At 38.6% G+C, this 15,045-nt stretch overlaps 1 protein-coding gene across 2 annotated transcripts in view; it reads left to right on the top strand.

Moving 5' to 3' along the window:
- Nucleotides 1-15,045, top strand: part of Fancc (FA complementation group C) — a 187,682-nt gene that overhangs the window by 23,667 nt on the left and 148,970 nt on the right. The gene's annotated exons all lie outside the window — the stretch shown is intronic.

Genomic DNA, 15,045 nt, shown 5'->3' with positions numbered 1-15,045 from the left:
GTGGTTTAATATTTTTGGGTCATTTATTTTTTTTTAATTTTTAAGCAAAATGTCGATGGAATTTTTATAAGGGATTGCATTGAATCTATGGATCTCTGGGTATTCTGGACATTTTAACAGTATTAATTCTTCTAATTTGTGAATACACATTTTTCATTTATTTGTGTCTTCTTTAGTTTCTGTCATTGAGATTTTATAGTTTTCAGTTAGGATTGTTTACCTCCTTGAATTTATTTTGAAGTATTTTTTGTAGCCATTATAAATGAGATTTTTTAAAAACTTCTTTCTCAAATAGATCTTTGTTAGCTTGTATAAACACTACTGATTTTTATATGTTGATCTTGTATCCCGTAACATATATCAGTTCTAAAATTATTTCTTTTTTGGTGGAGTTTAGAGTTTTCTATATATAAAATTATGTCATCTGTATACAGAGACAGTATGCCTTTTTTTCTGTCTCTCGTCCAGTTTTCCTTGTCCAGGACTTCTAGTACTGTGTTGGACAGAGGTGGACATAAGCACGAGTGGGCAGCCTTGTCTTGTACCAGGTGGAGGAAAAGCTTTCCGCCTGTCCCTGTGGGGTGTGTTGGCTGCTGTGGCCTTGTCATATACAGCCTTTGTTGTGTTAAGGTACATTCCTTCTGTTTCTGATTTGTGGAGAGTTTTTATTCTGGATGGATGTTGAATTTTATTAAGTTGAATTTGCTGCATCAACTGAGATCATCATGTGGTCCTTGTTTTTCATTCTGTTAATGTGGTGGATCACATTTGTAGATTGCATGTATCTGACCATCCTTGCATCGCAGGGGGAATCCCACTGCATCATGGGGTATTGAAATCTGTCTACGAGCACTTTTGAGGATTTTTGTGTCTAAGTTCATCCTGGTTATTGATGTATGATTTTCTTAAAGTGTTCTTCTGTCTTTGGTGTTAAGTTAATGCTGTTCTAAAATATGTTTGGGAGTGTTCCCTCTTCTTCAACATTTTGAAAGACTGAGGAGAGTTGGTGTTTATTCTTTAAATATTTGGTAGAATTCTCCAGTGGGCCTCTGGCCCTGGGCTTTTCTTTGTTGGGATGTTTTTGATTACTCTTTCAATCTCCTTACTTGTTGGTTTCTTTAGATTTTCTGTTTTTTTCTTTTTTTTGTTGTTGTTGTTTGTTTTTTAGGATTCTTTTTTCCTTTTTTTTTTGGTACTAGGCATTGAACCCAGAGGTGCTTTGCCCCTGAGTTACACCCCCAGTTCCTTTCAGATTTTTGTTTTTATTTTGAGATATGTCTCACTAAGTTGATCAAGTCCTTGCTAAGTCGCCTAGACTGGCCTTGAATTTGCAGTCCTCCTGCCACAGCCTCCTGAGTTGCTGGGATTGCAGGCGTGCACCACTGTGCCTGGTTAAGATTCCATCTTATAGATTGTATGTTTCTAGGAATTTATCCATTTCTTCTAGGTTATCTAATTTGTTCGTGTATGATTTCTCATGATAGTTTCTTTTGGTCCTTTGTTCTGTGGAATCAGTTGTAATAGTTCCTTTCATTTACAATTTTATTTAAGTCATCTGTATTTTTCTTAACTTAGCTAAAGGTTTGTCAATTTTGTTTATATTTTCAAAAAGCCAATTCAGTTTTATTGATCTTTTGCATTGTTTTTTTAGTCTGTATTTCCTTTATTTATGCTCTGATCTTGGGCTTTGTTATTCTTTTTCTAGTTCCTTGAAGGGTGAAGTGTTGTTTATTTGAGCTCTTTCATGTTTCTTAATGCAGACCTATATCGTTGTAAATTTCCCTCCTAGAACTGCTTTTGCTGCATCCCATAAATTTTGGTATATTTCCATTTCTGTTTGTCAAAAGATTTTAAAATTTCCCTTTTGAGCTGGGTGTGGTGGCACACGCCTTAATCCCAGTGGTTTGGGAAGCTGAGGCAGAAGGTTTGTAATTTCAAAGCCAGCCTCAGCAACTGTGAGGCACTAAGCAACTCAGTGAGACCCTGTCTCTAAGTAAAATGGCTCAGTGGTCTAGTGCCCCTGAATTCAATCCCTGGTACAAAAAAACCAAATTCCCTTTTGACATATTCTTTGTCAATTTCCACATATTTTAGAACTTTCTAATTTTATTCTTGTTGTTGGTTTCTGGTTTCATACCAGTGTGGTTGAAAGAGGTACTTGATGTGATTTCAGTCTTCTTAAGTTTGCTAAGACATGTTTTGTGGTGCAATTTATGATCTATCCTGCAGATTCTTCCATTGAGGAGAATGTCTATTTTATGCTTTGTATGTGTCTGTTAGGTCCGTTGGTTTATAGTTTTGTTCAAGTCAGTGTTTTCCTTATTAATTTCTGTCTGAATGGTTTTGAGTTGGAAGTAGAGTATTAAAGTCCCAGTTATTATTGTATTGTCTGTCCTACAGTTCTGTCAGTGTTTGTTTGACTTGGTTAGATGGTCCAGTGTTGGATCCTTCTTATGAATTTACTCATTTGTCATCATATAAGGACTTTCTTTTTCTCTTGTGATGGTCTCTGGCTTAAGGTCAGTTTTGTCTCTCATAGTATAGGTATTCCTTTTCTCTTTTGGTGACTGTTTGCATGGGTATAACTTTTCTATCTGTTCATCTTTACCTTATGTGTGTCCCCAAAGCTAAAGTGAATCTTGTAGGGGGCATATGCTCTTATTTTGTTAATCCATCCAGTTACTCTGTATTTTGATTCGAGAATTTAATCTGTTGTGGGTCAGGTCACTCAGAAAACACACAAAGTCCCAGTCTTGTTCAAATTGAAGAGTCTTTAGCCAGCTCCTTTATGACTGTTTCCCACAGGACCCATAACTGTCTCAGCCCCAAGCCTGAGCACTTTAGAATATTTAAAGGCAAAAACCACATCCAGGTTGATATAGCTGCAAGCAAGCAGGTACAGAAGCTGAATTGGGCAGTTAGTGAGACAATGCGGCGGGTACACTGATATTTCCCATAGAACTTTCCACGTTGGCATAGTATCAAGCAAGCAGAAGGGAAGGGGGTCAAAATGACTGTAGTTCAGTATACATTAGAGAATGGTTTAATGTTTAGACAGTTGATCTTTGACAAGGTACATTGCCTAGGAAAAATGGAAACCAATGAGAGCAATTTTACATTGTCTAAGAATTGCTATTTTGTGCTGCCAAGTATGTTATGCTAGGTAACTATTTTGCTATTAATGGGTACAGAGGCGGGGCTTTCCCATGAGAGAAACATTTCTTACATGATCTGGAGTCTCAGGGTTAAATGGAGTCTGTTTGGTCATTGCCCATATAGCCTGGCCCATAACAAATCTATTTACATTTAAAATCATTATTAATAGATAAGGACTTACTACTTCTAGTGTGTTTGTTTGTTGACAGTTTTATGTATCTTTTGTTCCTTCTTGCTGTCTTCCTTTATGATTTGATGATTTATTTGTGTAGTGGTATGCTGTGATTCCTTTCTATCTTTTGTATATCTACTATAGGTTTTTTCTTTGGAAATCCCATGAGGATAAATAAAGCATAATTGTCTGTTTTAAGGTGATAACAACATTAATTGCATAAAAAACTCTACTTGTTACTCCCCCACAATTTTTTGTTATTGATGTTATAATTTGCTTATTTTTATATTATGTGTGCATTAACAAATTATTATAGCTACGGTTATCATAATACCTTTGCTTTTCAATTTTATACTAGAGTAAAAGTGCTTTATACATCACCATTACATTATTATTCTGAATTTAACTGTATCTTACCTTTTCCCCAGTGAGTTTTATACTTTTATATATTTACATCTTGCTAATGAGCATTTTTTTTCCTTTCAACTTTAAAATCTTCCTTGAATATTCTTGAAAGCAGATTTTTTAGTGAACTCCCCGAGCTTTGTTTTATCTGGAAAAGTCTTTACCTTTCCTTTTTTTTTTTTTTTTTTTGTGGTGCTGGAGTTTGAACCCAGAGCCTTATACATGCGAGGCAAGCACTATACCAACTGAGCTACATCCCCTGCCCCTTTCCTTCATTTTTGAAGGACAGCTTTACTAGGTGTGCTGTCCTTAATTGGTAGGCTTTTTGTTTTTTGTTAAGCACATGGAATTTAACTTTCTATGTTCCTGACTTGCAAGGTCTGTGCTGGGAAAATATAGGACTCTCATGGGCATTCCCTTGTATCTAATGAGTCTTATGTATTACTTTCAGAATTCTGTTTTTGACTTTTGACAATTTGATTATAATTGTCTTTGAATGTATCTTGGTGAAAACATTTGGTGTTATTTGGGCTTTGTGGATCTGGTTGTTTATTTCCCTCAAATTTAGAGAAGTGTTCTGTCATTTCTATAAATAAACTTTCTGATCTGTTTTCATTTTCTTCGATATCTAGGACTTTCCTAATGTGTATATAGTTTTGGTTGATAGTATGCTTTAAGTCCTGTAGATGTTCTTCATCTTTTTATACCTTTTTCTTATGGTTCCTCTTTCATATGATTTGAAATAATCGCCTTTGAGTTCACTGATTCTTTGCTTGATGAAGTTAGCTCTTGAAGTTCTCTATTGGATTTTTCAGTTCAGACCTTGTACCCTTCAGTTCCAGAATTCATTTGATCCTTTCTTATGATTCTATCTCCTTGTTGACTTTCTTATTTTGTTCATGTATTATTTTCCTGATTTCATATAGTTGTCTATCTGTGTTTCTGTGGAGCTGACTAAGCATATTTAAGTTGATTATTTTGAATTCTTTATCAAGAATTATAAATTGTAAGTCTATATTTCTTTTGGCTTTGATCACTGGACTTTTTATTTTGTTCCTTTGGTGGTGTGTTTTTCCTTGATTCTTCATGTGGCATGATGTAAACTTCATGTAACCTCATATTGCTGCTTCTGCATTTGAAGAAGCAGTCACCATCTCTAGCTTTTACTAACTGGCGTTGGGAGAGAAAGACTTTCCCCACCAGTCAACAGGCTTCATTCTCTGACCTTTCCCAGGGAGGCACTGACTTCATTTCTCTTGTTCACTCTTGGGGGCATGTCTTATAGGATTGTGTACCTTCTCTCAATTGTGCAAAACCAGGCCAAATGCTGCGAGCCTCCCATTTATTTGGCTCAGGCAGTGTCCTGAAGCGTGCAAGGTTCTGTGTCTTCTCCGAGTCTAGAAGAGTTAAGCCAGGTGTTGTGAGTTGCACTTGCTTCTGGGATCTGTGTGCTGACTGTGGTGATCACGTGTACTGTGGGGGCCACTGATCCCAGAGGGCACACTTGGACTGTTTGGACGTGTGGTCCCTGGGCATGCCTCTGGTGGAACCCACGAGCTGGTTAGCAGGGTCCATGGCCAGCTATTGTAAGCCCCATTCCCTGCTCTCTGCTTTTAGCTGCCCCTAAATGATTCAGCCATATTGGAACCTTCAGGGTTTTGGGTGAGACAAAATGAAAACAGGCCTCCTAGACAGAGTTCTAAGGAATTCTGTCAGACTTGGAAGCTGGGATCAGGCCTTATGGTGCCTTTTCCTACCACTTGTTTTGTTCCCTCGTATTATTGGTGATGGCCACCATGAGGTCAGAAGGACCTTGCTGAAAGTCTGTAATCTGCTCTCTGGTACATTTCATCTTGGGTGGGACTCATGTGAAACACACCATCAGTCTCTGAATATCACTTTGATGCGTCGGAGTTCAATAAGTAGACGATGCGTTCTTATGTTGTCAGTCGTACTGTGATATGCTATGACGTTGACCATGGCATGGTCTTCTGACTAGGCTTTTAACATTGAGATTAAATTCACTTAAGGGTCACCATTATAGCACATACAATTCAGGGGCATTTAGTGCATTTACACAGTGGTCAAACATCATCGCTGATTCCAGAGCATTTGCATCACTCCCCAAAGAAACCCTGGCCTCTTTAAGCAGCCACTCTCCATTCCTTGTTGCCCTTCCCCCCTCCAGGCCCCTGACACTCACTGATCTGCTCTGTCTCTATGGATTTTTAAGTACTAGTTCGCATTCTGGTTTCTCCACAATGTGCCGACACTCACGCCTATTTTCCATCATATCACTAGTTTCAGGGGTGATTTTGGACAGTGAAACAACTAAGGTCTGAAAGTCACTTAAATATTTTCACTAAATTCTGCACCATAATGTACTTTAGTGGTATTGACAGAAGGTTTCAGAAGTATAATTCTTACATAAGGTCTTCCATATTTAGAAGTTGATTTTATTTATAATGTAAAAATTCTCAATAGGATTTTAAACTCTTCTCGTACAGTTTCTTTAGTGTAATTTAGTCCTTCTTTTTTGTATTCTTTTTCCTGACTTCTTGAGATGAATACCTAACTCATTTAAAGTATTTTTTTGTGATAAAATATGCATGCATGAGACTTATTGTTTCAACCACTTTTTTAGTGTATGCTTTAGCAGCATTAAGTACACTCCCACTGTGTGTAGCCATCCCCACCGACCAGCTCTGAAGCCTTTCCATCTCTCCCACTGAAAGTCCATGCTCATTAAATCACTTCCTAACCCTCTCCTCACAGCCCTTGATGGCCATCATCCTACTTTTTGCTTCAGATAAGTGGAATTGTGAAATTTTTGTTCTTTGTGTATGTCTTATTTCACTTAGCATAATATCCTTAAGGTCCACTGTGTTGTGGCAGTGTCAGAATTTCCCTCATCGTAAGATATGAATAATCTCATTGTATGCATTCTCCATGCTGTGTATATCCACTCACCCACTGACGGTCACTTGGGTTGTTTCTACCTTTTGGCTTATTGTGTATGACTTATGGTGGTGTGAATATGAGAGTACCCTTCCAGTTCTCCAGTTCCTGCCTTCAGCTGTTTTGGACATCTACCCTGAAGTAGAATTCCTGGATTCGTGGAGTTCTAGTGTTAGTTTTTTGAGAAACTGCCCTGCTGTTTCCATTGCGGCCACCCCACTTTACCTCCCCAACAGCAAGGGTTCTAATGATCCACTTGGTGCATCAGTTCATGTCCTTGGCCCACATTTAAATTGGGCTGTTGGTTTTTGTTGAGTAGGACTTCTTTACATGTTCTGTATAGTAACTGTTTATCAGATGTGTGGTTTCTAAAATTTTTCTCCATCTTCAGTTGTGCTTTCACTATCTTTTTAAAATTTTTTTGTTGTAAATGGACATAATACCTTTATGTTGTTTGTTTATTTTTTATGTGGTACTGAGGATTGAACCCAGTGCCTCACACGTGTAAGGCAAGCGCTCTACTGCTGAGCCCCAGACCCAGCCCTGCTTTCACTATCTTGATAGATTTAATTTATACATATACCCAAACACATATACACACACATATATGTAATTTAAAATATTTTATGAAGTCTAATTTACTTCTTTTCTTTTGTTACCTATACTTTCGGTTCATATCCAAGAAATCATTTCCGAATCTAATCTCCCAAGGTTTCCCCCCTCTTTTCATTTAGGAGTTTTGTGGTTTTACCTCTTATATTAAGGTCTTTGATCCACTTTTAGTTAATATTCTATGTGATGTAAGGTTAGAGTTCATGAATTTTTAATCCTTTTAAAAAGCACACATAAAGACGTCAGTGCTTAAATTGTATCTCACTTGTTTTTATTGTAGAACTACTCTCTTCTTTGGAGTTTGTCAACTTTTGTTTTATGTAGCTTAATACTATATTATTTGGTGTATACAAGTTTAAAATTACTACATTTTCTTGGTGTATTGAAAATGTAGTAATTTTCAATTTTCTATTATTATTTCTATAATCTGTTATAGAAATAATATGAATTATTTGAATTATTTCTATAATCTGTTTAGTAATGATTTTTCCTATAAAGCCTGCTTTGCTTAATAGAAATAGTTATCCTAACATAGTTCCTATAATCAACCTTTCTTTCTCCTTCAGTTTTAGTTGTACCTCTGGTACACATTTTATGTTTGGATTTTAGAAATCTGATCTGATCATCTTTCTAATGGTATGCCATGTAGTATGTTCACATTAATTGTGACTTGTGATGTATTTGGATTTAAATCTACCTTTTATTTCCTTCCTTCTTTGAGTTCTACCTGTTCTGTATTCCAGTTTTTTGTTACCTTGTTTTTGACTAATAATTTTAAAAAATCATTCAGTAGCTTTCAAAATTATATACTCTGTATCTGTTTTTCAATGGCTGTACTAGAAATTGCAACATGTGCGTTTAATTTGTAAAGTCTAAAAGTACCTTTCCTCTTCTCACAGACAATCCACGGACTTGGAAAGAATTCACCCGCTTTCCAGCTTGTGAGCTGCCGCTGGCTGTGACTTGCTTTATCTGCAGTTTCCCTTTTCTTTTTCATCCTTTCTTGTTTTCCGCCTTCCTCCAGGGTAGATTTCCTTCCCCCTGAAGGACAGTTCTGAGCGGTTCTTTGGTGATGAGCTCTCCCACTTTGATTTGCCAAATGCTGTTTCTAATACAGTCTCATCCTTGATGCTTTTGCTGGGTACAGGACTCGGGGTTAGAATGCTCACTCTCTTCCCTGTGTGGTGTTAGAAGTAAGCTCCCATTCAGGGCAGTGTCACTTTGAAAGTGCTGTCTTTCTGTCTCTGCTGTGCTTAGGGTTTCCCCTTTGCTTTGAGCTTCTGCAGTGTTGCTACTTGATTTGTTTCTGAGTGTCTTGTTTTTATCATTTCCCAGAGACTCCTAGACTGAGCCTTGGTTACCCCACTCTGGTACTGGGCTTAGCAAAGCTTCCCTTTTTTGGCTCCTTTCTTTCCCCTGAATTGTGTTTCCACTTCCTTAACAGAATTCCCATGGCCACCCAAACAGATGCCTTCCACTCACATCCTTTTCTCAAGTCCTGCTTCTTCTTGCATCCAAAATAAGGCACACATTCTTCTTGAGAATTCTTAGACCTGTGGGTTAATGTTTGTGTTGGTCCCAATGCCATAGTGATATTACTGGGTGAAAGATATTACTGCACATATTTGAACAATAGTGAGCCTTAATGATAAGAAATCTGGAATCTTGGATGAAGATAAAGCATACATGATCTCAGACAGAAGTATTGTCTCCCAGAGTTGTCTAAAGGGTGACTCCCTGGTACCTGATTCTACAAGAAGCCCCTATGGTGGTTCTAATATGCTTTTTACATTTTTGGTCAGTAACCCCCTATTTTTAAACATTACTACTGTTCTAGAACCCAGTGATGTGCCTGCCCACTCAGGAAGTGGAATTAGTTGATACCCAACAGCCCCCATCATTCTTCAGAGTTTCCTGCCACACTGGATGACATGAAGACTAGTTTTCTGGGAGCAGTCTTCAGGAGGAATAAGCCTCCAGCATGCCTGGGCTCTGTTCTAAAACATGCCTAGGACAGTAAGGTTAAAATTTAAAACGTTTTTAATTTGAAAGAATAATTGAGAATTTATTATATAACTCAAATTTGTATGTTTGTAGAGAAAAATGATTTATGAATAAGTACAGGAGGTGATTTTTCCCCTCTGAAGTGCAGGTGTGAAAGATGACTGCCTTTCTTTTGGTGTGTTCTCTTCATGCTATGCTCGTGTATTTCCTCAAGATTCAGTTGCACATTTTTTAGATTCTTACTGCAGCCATTGGATATGCAATCAGGGACTGTGTGAAAACCGTGCTGGTTAATTTATATATTTTGTCATTGGCAGGAGACAGTGCTATTTACTAGAATTATTTATGCAAATTAGAAACCACACACTGAAATGACAGTCTTTAGGGGAACAGAAAACAGTGAAGAAAGAGAAGAATTGTTGGAAAGGAGAAAAAGACTGAAATAGCACAGGAGAATCAAATGGAAGCACTGGATGCAAATACAAACCAACATGGATGGAGGAGCATGGGGAGGTGTGTTGGGGAGAGCCGGGCCAGAGTGGAACCGTGGGTCCATGTATTGTGTGCTGAGGCTCAGCGTGCCTGCTGTGAGAGCATGTAAGAACATTCCGGTCAAACAAAACTCTTCACTTGTGTGTCCGTGGAGTTCATCTCAGTGAGTGCCCACACGAAGTCGCTGGCTGGAGTTTGCCGGTGGTCTTCAAGTATGGGGGTGGACCAACACAGTGCATTCGCGCTGATCTGGGACTGTTAAGACCTACTGGAGCCAGTCGTTCTCGCACGAGGCGTAGCAAGTTCAATGTCCTTCTGCATGTGGGCTTAGTGAAGGCAGAACATTTCTTATGAAAAAGATACCATTAATGTGGGACAGCAAAATTATGAATTAAACCCTGCTCTCACAAATTATTCTTCTTGATGAAAAACCTGTCTTAGGAAAAGCAAGAATGTTTTTAGATACACAAAAATTTTATCCCATTCATTAATATTAAATGTCAAACAATTTATTTTTATGTTAGAAATCCCTGTTCTAGTTTAGCTTACTGGGAATTGGAAATGTAAATATGTGCTGCTGATAAAGTTTCAGAGCTCTTAAGAGAAATTAGGGGCTGGGTGTGATGGGACATGCCTGTAATTCTAGCTAGTCAGGAGGCGGAGGCAGGAGGATGGCAAGATTAAGGACAGCCTCAGCATTTTAGTGAGATCCTATCTCAAAAGAAAAAAATTAAAAGAGCTGGGGATGTGGCTCAGTGGTAGAGTTTCCCTAGGTTCAATCCCTCCTCCCCCCAAATAGAGAAATTAATTATGAGTTGACCTTGGGAGAATGAGGGAACCTTATCACCTAGAAAATTATTTTTAATACCACCTAGTAATGGTAAGAAAAAAATCCATACTAAATCTGTTATCTTGGATATTTATTGAATTTTTTTATACTTATTTTTTAGTTGTAGTTGGACACAATCCCTTTATTTTATTTATTTTTATGTGGTGCTAAGGATCAAAACCAGGGCCTTGCACTTGCTAGGTGAGTGCTCTACCGCTGAGCCACAACACCAGCCCCATATTTATTGAATTTTTATATGACAAGGAGATTACAAATGCATTTTTTATTCAGGAAAAAAAATACAGAAATATTATTGTAGACCAAGACTCTATAACATGCCTGCTTTTTGTTGTGGACAAAAAGGGAATTTTTCTAGGTTAGCACTTTGAAGGGCAATTTGAATGGCTCCGTTTTAGAAATTACCCCATTTCCTATTACGTAGTCTGTGGTCAGGCAGCCAGAGGGAGGTGTCCAGGTCCAGCATCCTCACACTGACTGGACCAGGGGATTCTTTTCTTTTTTCTTTTTTTAAAATTTTTTTAGTTGTAGATGGACACAGTACCTTTATTTTATTTGTTTATTTTTATGTGGTGCCTGGGGATCGAACCCAGGGCCTTGCACGCCAGGCAAGCGCTCCCCCACAGCCACTGCCCTGGCCCCTAGGGGATTCCTTTAACTGTGGAAAGCATTTCGCTTCCTTTGCCCTTTGCAGACGTGGACATTGTCCGTGGTTCCCCACACAAGTTGGAGCGGTAAACAGAGATGTTGCCTTTGACAGCTGGAAGGACCCGAGAGAGTCGGAGGGCCCTGCTCACACTGATGACGTGGGGCAGGGTGGGTGCTTAGGCTGCCAGAGGAAAGGAGCCTGGTAGGAAAGGAGGAGTGCGATGCTGGGGACGGTGGGTCCCTGCAGAGAAGCCAGATGGCTGGGGTTGAGGCTGCTGAGGACTTCTGCTTTTGATTTAAACAACATAAATCACTTTTCTTATTCAAAATTCCTTTTTCATTTGTGACCTGCACCCAGTGATTGTGGTGTGGAGGAGCCTGTGCTGCCTGTCAGGAGCGGCTCCGTCTCTGACCAGGAGAGTGACTGACAAGGTGCTTCAGCTCTGCTTTGGTTCTCCTGCAGGAGGGCCGCGGGGTGAGGTGAGTCTGCCATGCCCCAGACGGTCTTACAGAAGCAGCTCTGCGGATGTGTCAGCTGCTGTGACAATAACTGTTATCATTTCAGTGGACAGAGAAATTTCTTGAGGAAGCTTTTTGCTTCCTCTAATAACCTTGGTATATTCAATATATTGTTAATAGAGTTGAACCAGGAACGAATTGCTTAGTGTTTAAGGTGATTTGTAATGTTATGTCCATGTTGTCTTTGAATAGTTAATTTTTTAAAAATTCCAGTAAGTATGGATAATTTCTATTTTCTTAGCATGGTTCTAGATTAAAACACAAGCCAATAATTTCACATAAAAAGCATATGGTCACCTGGGACTATTTGGGTTGGAGCAAATAGTCATGCATACCCCAATGGTCCCTAAAGGCATCATTATATTACAAAACCAAACAGTAATTCTTAATTCTGGCCAGCCCCAAATCATCTAAATTTTAGAATGCTTGTTTTTTTTTTTTTAAAAAAGGCAGGGAATTGTGTAATTGCTTTTAAAAAGATTTCTATCATAGATAAGTAAGTTTGGGTATGTAAAATTCCTGTGATTTTAGCAACTTCTGTTAGCTTTTAGGTATTTTCTTAGGTGCTTGGAAATATAAGACTCACGTTTTTCTTTCACATCTTAGTTACTGTTAGAGAAAGAGCTCTCTCAGCTCCCTTCCAGACTCCTGCTCCTCCTGTCTTTCCTCCTGGCGTCCATGGTGAGGTGCCAAGGAGCAGCCAAGCAGTGCTGGGCGTCAGAAGTATCTCATCGGGTTTTGCTTTGTTTGATCCACACAGTTGGTTAGGTTTCTTTCTTGTGGTAAATTTGTCTTGCTTTGTTTTCTCCTATGGTACTACCATTTATCTAACGACTTTTCTTACTTAGGAGAACAAAGTGGATTGATGATTAAGAATTTTGCATTTGATGGTTAAGGTTATTGCTTTAGGACTCCTAGAAATAATAGTAAACATAATCTCCCTGATTAGCAATACCACCAGAACCATGTGGTGACACCACTAGTTTGATAGGGTGTTGGTGTAAGACAGTCTTATTTGTTTAAAATAGATACCCTAGTGTTTCCCTAGGGTTTATGTGACGTTGGAATTTTTTTTTTCTTTCTTTCTTATTTTTTTTAAATTTATTTCTTACAAACATGACAATAGGGGAATGTATTATATTCATAATTATCCATTCATAGCATGATTTTTCGTAACTCTGTATATAAAGTATGTTCACACCAACTTATGCCATTATACATGAACTCTTTTTTTTTGCATTACAATTCTTAATACACCTTTATACCACAATTTATCATATCTCTGTTTGTATATAAGGTATGTTGACACCAAATTCACATCTTCATACATGTATTTTGTATAATGATGACCATCACTTTCCACCATCCTTGCTATTCCCCTTCCCCCTCCCTTTCCCTCCCACCCCTCTTCCCTATCTAGAGGTAATCTTCCTCCCATGCTCTCCCTCCCTACCCCACTTTGACTCACCCCCCTTATATCAGAGAAAACATTTGGCATTTGTTTTTTTTGGATTGGCTAACTTCACTTAGTGTCAGAGTCCAGCTCCAACAGGGGGTCTCAGGAAACGAGCGAATGGTGAGGAGTCGGCGAAAGAGGGGTGGAGAAACAACACAGACACCAAAGTGAAGGTGCTGAATCCCAATCTTTACTTGTGAAGCTGATCATATATACTTTTCATTTTGGCAGGCTCACAGTACTTTGTGATTACAAAACAGGAATCATTATTCAAAGAAACAAAGTAGCTACAATTAGAATAGAAGAATGTATCTTGGCTTATGCATAAGCAAGCATTTTTCCTTTTAGTTTGCATTTTGCTTTGAGCTGTTTCTGTTTAGTTAACTTTTAATAATAGTTAGAAATGTCCCAACTATTGGCCTATACCTTGACTATTCTTTCTTGACTTATTGACTGGAACCCGTGCCATGGTTACGGCAAGTGGTTTACTTGTTATTAATTTTAATCAAACAAGAATAAGAGCACAAACCATTGTGCACAGGAACAAGAACAAGTTGCCCAGTACTAAGCACTAATCTGTCTTCTTAACATTAATTCTTCTTCTCTAGATTTTAATTTAAATTCTCAAAAACTTCCTTGACAGGAATACAGGGAGTTTTTCATTAGAAATTAACAATTTATGCTCCACAGCTGAATCATTGCATTTAGAGCAAACAGATCTATTCTTTAGAAGTAGTTGCATTAATTAGGAAAGTCATGTTTTTTCCTTCATACTTAATGGTCATATGAGAAGTTGCAACTATACTTATTAAAGGAATACAAAAACAAACCAGCCCATTCCCAGAAATATACCGCGCTCCTCCAGAGGATGGACGCCTTGCGCCATCCACCTCAGTAGGGCCTTGCCATTGCCTGAGTCAGGGGAGGGGCACAGCAACTTAGCATAATCTTTTCTAATGCCATCCATTTCCCTGCAAATGCCAAGATCTTATTCTTTTTAGTGCTGAGTAATATTCCATTGTGTATAAATGCCACATTTTTTTAATCCATTCCTCCACTGAAGGACATCTAGGTTGGCTCCACAGTTTAGCTATTATGAATTGTGCTGCTATAAACATTGATGTGGCTGTGTCCCTGTAGTATGCTGTTTTTAGGTCCTTTGGGTATAATCCGAGAAGAGGAATAGCTGGGTCAAATGATATGGTTCCATTCCCAGATTTCCAAGGAATCTCCATACTGCTTTCCAAATTGGCTGCACCAATTTGCAGTCTCACCAGCAATATATGAGTGTACCTTTGAGCTACATCCCCAGGCTTGTAAAAATTTTTTTAAATTTTGAGACAGGGACTCCCTTTGTTACCCAGGCTGATCTCCAACTTGTGATCCTCCTGTCTCAGCCTCCTGTGAAGCCGGAATTACAAGAGGGTGCCACCAGACCCGCTTGAACTAATTGTTGTAGTAAAGAAATTATGATGTGAAAACCAGATTATGCTGAACATAAAGCTTTGCATTGTGGAGTATAAAGTGGACCTATTCCTTCAAGGAAGCTTGGTTTGCCTGTAGAACCAGGCAGAATGTAGTGGTTTGCCTTGGGCAGAGAGGATATTTCTGTTCTGATAAGCCAGTGTCTGGTACGGGTTTCTTTACTCTGAGCCTTCATGCAGGCCAAGAAGTGTGTTGTGGCCTGGGCCTGGGGTCTGATGATGTCCCTTTTATCTGTGCATGAGCAGTAATGACCCTTCAAGATGTCCCTGGAGTTTACTAACTCTCAGTGGG

Source organism: Marmota monax, unplaced genomic scaffold (assembly GCF_021218885.2).
Source record: "Marmota monax isolate L192 unplaced genomic scaffold, Marmota_monax_Labrador192_F-V1.1 WCK01_AAM20220418_F8-fsc00180, whole genome shotgun sequence".
Classification (NCBI taxonomy): domain Eukaryota; kingdom Metazoa; phylum Chordata; class Mammalia; order Rodentia; family Sciuridae; genus Marmota; species Marmota monax.
This window is presented reverse-complemented; position numbering and strand designations above follow the sequence as displayed.